Consider the following 5,000-nt stretch of genomic DNA (forward strand, 5'->3'; position numbering starts at 1 on the left):
GGCAAGCAGACAGCCGCGCAGCAGCTGCCAGCACCTTGGCACAAGCACGGCAAATGAATGCCACGCCCACGCCGCGGATAAGCAGCCCCAACGCGCCCGACGGCTTGGAGCGGGTCCCGAAGACGGTGGCCGGAATCGGGTCGTCGCCGGCCGGAAAACGGGTCATCGATGCCGGCAATACTTCGGGCCATGAGGCCCCCCACCTTAGTCCGAGTTTAGCAACAGCCCACATATCCCCCGCGGCAGGCCTATGGGCGCCAGGCCAGCGCGCCCCATGGCCAGTCAGGGGGCACCCCCCTAAAGAGCAATAAGTGTCATTGAAGCTCTGGCAGGGGGAGACACTACTAGGTCCCAGCTGTCACCCCCCCTCTAAAAAATTCATTTCTTGGTATTTTGAGCTGAAATTTTGCACAGAGGTTGGCAAAAATCCAATCCAACTTTATTAATTTTTCCAGAATTTTTCGAGGTCGGGAAGTATTTTTTTTTATTTTCCTACCATTAAAAATCGAGGAAATCGGAAAAAATAGGAACCGGCCCGGAATGACCCCAAATTCAGTGGGCAGCCTCATAAAAATATGGCTGATTTTACTGGATTGATTTCATGTGGAAAGCACGACGTTTTGTTGTAGGAATGCGGGAACCCCGGCGGCTCGCCTGCCGCGGCCAGCGACGTCGGGCTGGCCCCTGCAGCGCCTAGCCTCTCCCACGCGGGGGGCAGGCCAGAACGCGGGGGGCCAGGGCCCGAAGGCAGCCCCCCCGCGGGCGAGAGAGCAAGCCAGCAGGGGCTGTCGCCTGCCGCGGCCAGCGACGTCGGGCTGGCCCCTGCAGCGCCTAGCCTCTCCCACGCGGGGGGCAGGCCAGAACGCGGGGGGCCAGGGCCCGAAGGCAGCCCCCCCGCGGGCGAGAGAGCAAGCCAGCAGGGGCTGTCGCCTGCCGCGGCCAGCGACGTCGGGCTGGCCCCTGCAGCGCCTAGCCTCTCCCCCGCAGGGGGCAGGCCAGAACGCGGGGGGCCAGGGCCCGAAGGCAGCCCCCCCGCGGGCGAGAGAGCAAGCCAGCAGGGGCTGTCCGCGCGTCGCGCGGCGCGGCATGGCTGCGGGGGCCGCGCGCAGCGCGCCCAAGCGCCCAAGGGCCCCCAAGGGCCCCAGGCCCTCAGGCCCCAGCGCCCCAGCGCCCAGCGCGGGCGGGCGCGCGCGCGCGTGTGGTCTTTGAGGGGCGCCGGCCTGGTGGCTCCCTAAAGAGCAATAAGTGTCATTGCAGCTCTGGCAGGGGGAGACACTACTAGGTCCCAGCTGTCACCCCCCCTCTAAAAAATTCATTTCTTGGTATTTTGAGCTGAAATTTTGCAGAGAGGTTGGCAAAAATCCAATCCACCTTCATTAATTTTCCCAGAATTTTTCGAGGTCGGGAAGTATTTGTTTTAATTTTCCTACCATTAGAAATCGAGTAAATCCGCAAAACTAGGAACCGGCCCGGAATGACCCCAAATTCAGTGGGCAGCCTCATAAAAATATGGCTGATTTTACTGGATTGGTTTCATGTGGAAAGCACGACGTTTTCTTGTAGGAATGCGGGAACCCCGGCAGCTCGCCTGCCGCGGCCAGCGACGTCGGGGACGCTGGCCTGCGCTGTCGAGCCCGCGAGGGCTGTCTCCGCGGCAGGCCCCCCCTGAACGGGGCACGACAGGCCACCGCGCTGGCTCGTCCAGCGTCGACAGTCCCTCGTCCAGGTTTCAGATCGCGCCAAGTCGAACCCATGACCTGCTCAAGCCATCGTGCGCTGCCGAATTCGCATCTGCGTGTAGGCTGCCATTCCACGCGGCAGCCCCTGTTTTCGTCAGCGTGCCCCCCTGACGAATTTTCCTGCCTGGCCCAGTCCAGCGTCCAGCCCCTGTTCGTCGAAAAATCTGCGCTGCTGATTTTCCACGACGAGCCTACTTTCGTCAGCGTGCCCCCCTGACGAATTTTCCTGCCTGGCCCGGCCAGTCCAGCCCCTGTTCGTCGAAAAATCTGCGCTGCCGATTTTCCACGCGGCAGCCCCTGTTTTCGTCAGCGTGCCCCCCTGACGAATTTTCCTGCCTGGCCCGGCCAGTCCAGCCCCTGTTCGTCGAAAAATCTGCGCTGCCGATTTTCCACGCGGCAGCCCCTCTTTTCGTCAGCGTGCCCCCCTGACGAATTTTCCTGCCTGGCCCGGCCGGTCCAGCATCCAGCCCCTGTTCGTCGAAAAATCTGCGCTGCCGATTTTCCACGCGGCAGCCCCTCTTTTCGTCAGCGTGCCCCCCTGACGAATTTTCCTGCCTGGCCCGGCCGGTCCAGCATCCAGCCCCTGTTCGTCGAAAAATCTGCGCTGCCGATTTTCCACGCGGCAGCCCCTGTTTTCCTCAGCGTGCCCCCCTGACGAATGTTCGTCGAAAAATCTGCGCTGCCGATTTTCCACGCGGCAGCCCCTGTTTTCCTCAGCGTGCCCCCCTGACGAATGTTCGTCGAAAAATCTGCGCTGCCGATTTTCCACGCGGCAGCCCCTCTTTTCGTCAGCGTGCCCCCCTGACGAATTTTCCTGCCTGGCCCGGCCGGTCCAGCATCCAGCCCCTGTTCGTCGAAAAATCTGCGCTGCCGATTTTCCACGCGGCAGCCCCTCTTTTCGTCAGCGTGCCCCCCTGACGAATGTTCGTCGAAAAATCTGCGCTGCCGATTTTCCACGCGGCAGCCCCTCTTTTCGTCAGCGTGCCCCCCTGACGAATTTTCCTGCCTGGCCCGGCCGGTCCAGCATCCAGCCCCTGTTCGTCGAAAAATCTGCGCTGCCGATTTTCACCGACGAGCCTACTTTCGTCAGCGTGTCCCCTTGACGAATTTCCCTGCCTGGCCTGGACAGTCCATCTTCCAGCCCATGTTCATCGAAAAATCTGCGCTGCCGATTTCCCCGACGAACCTGCAGCTGCACAAATCTGCGCTGCCGATTTCCCCCCCTGTCGGCATGGCTGCCGCTGCCCCGATGTCCAGACCAACAGTCTTTTTTGTCGACTTTGCCGATTTTGTCCGCGCTGCCGATTCCAACACTACCCCCTGCATCCAAACCAGCATTGTTTCGTCAGCTCTTCCCCTGACGATTTTAGCCCTGTAACAAACAGTAGGCCTCCAATCCCGCCAACGGGAGCCAAGTTGATAGGGAAGAGAATTGAATGACGCGCCTGGTCCTCGCACCCCGCCACCCGAGGGGCCTTTTTCCCGGCAGCCTCTGAAAAACTCTAGCTTTCACGGTCCTCGCCGCCCCTCACCACCATGGCAGGCCTCTAATCCCACCCATCAGCAGTTGTAGCCGATAGGGCAGTGATTTGAATGACGCGTCGCGGGCCGCCGGGTCATCTCACCCGGCCATTAATTGGAGCGTTTTTGGCTGGCCGAGGATGGGGGGATGGATCTCTTCTTCCGAAAAAGCAAACAGTACATCGGGAGTTATGTTGACGGGGCATGGAATTGAATGACCCGTCGCGGGCCGCCGGGTCATCTCACCCGGCCATCCCGGGGAGCGTTTTTCCCGGCAGCATCGGGGAAACTCTTGCTTTCACTGCCCGCTGCCCAAGTCCCCACTCGCATCGGCCCCCCGCGCCAACAAGCCAACGCTGCCGAATCGGCAGACACTGCTGCCGAGTCTGCCGACACTGCCCCGCGGGCTGCCACTGCCCCAGTGTCTAAACCAGCGGTCTTTCTCATCGAGCCTTGGACTATCCAGTCCGTCCTGACTCATCGCCAGCACCTGCTGCCGATTCTGCCGACTTTGCCGATTTTCTCGGCGCTGCCGATTCCAACACTGCGCCCACCGTGTCTGAACCAGCGCTGTTTCCTCAGCGTGTCCCCTCGACGAATTTTCCTGCCTGGCCTGGACAGTCCACCGTCCAGCCCGTGTTCGTCGAAAAATCTGCGCTGCCGATTCTGCCGACTTTGCCGATTTCGTCGGCGCTGCCGATTCCACCACTGCCCGCCGTGCCTGAACCAGCGCTGTTTCGTCAGCGTGTCCCCTCGACAAATTTTCCTGCCTGGCCTGGACAGTCCATCATCCAGCCCATGTTCGTCGCAAAATCTGCGCTGCCGATTTTCCCCGACGAACCTGCAGCCGCACAAATCTGCGCTGCCGAATCTGCCGACACTGTCCCGCGGGCTGCCACTGCCCCAGTGTCTAAACCAGCAGTCTTTCTCGTCGAGCCTTGGACTATCCAGCCCGTCCAGACCCATCGCCAGCACCCGCTGCCGATTCTGCCGACTTTGCCGATTTCGTCGGCGCTGCCGATTCCAACACTGCCCGCCGTGCCTGAACCAGCGCTGTTTCGTCAGCGTGTCCCCTCGATGAATTTTCCTGCATGGCCCGGCCAGTCCAGCGTCCAGCCCATGTTCGTCGAAAAATCTGCGCTGCCGATTCTGCCGACTTTGCCGATTTCGTCGGCGCTGCCGATTCCAACACTGCCCCCCGTGCCTGAACCAGCGCTGTTTCGTCAGCGTGTCCCCTCGACAAATTTTCCTGCCTGGCCTGGACAGTCCATCGTCCAGCCCATGTTCGTCGAAAAATCTGCGCTGCCGATTTTCCCCGACGAACCTGCAGCCGCACAAATCTGCGCTGCCGAATCTGCCAACACTGTCCCGCGGGCTGCCACTGCCCCAGTGTCTCAACCTGCGGTCTTTCTCGTCGAGCCTTGGACTATCCAGCCCGTCCAGACCCATCGCCAGCACCCGCTGCCAATTCTGCCGACTTTGCCGGTTTCATCGGCGCTGCCGATTCCAACACTGCGCCCACCGTGTCTAAACCAGCGCTGTTTCTTCAGCGTGTCCCCTCGATGAATTTTCCTGCATGGCCCGGCCAGTCCAGCGTCCAGCCCATGTTCGTCGAAAAATCTGCGCTGCCGATTCCCCCCTGTTGGCATGGCTGCCGCTGCCCCCTTGTCTGGACCAACAGTCTTTTCCGTCAAGCCCTGGACCATAAATCGTGCAGACTCACAGTCAGCACCTGCTGCC

The sequence above is a fragment of the Populus nigra genome, chromosome 2 (assembly GCF_951802175.1).
Source record: "Populus nigra chromosome 2, ddPopNigr1.1, whole genome shotgun sequence".
NCBI classification, from domain to species: domain Eukaryota; kingdom Viridiplantae; phylum Streptophyta; class Magnoliopsida; order Malpighiales; family Salicaceae; genus Populus; species Populus nigra.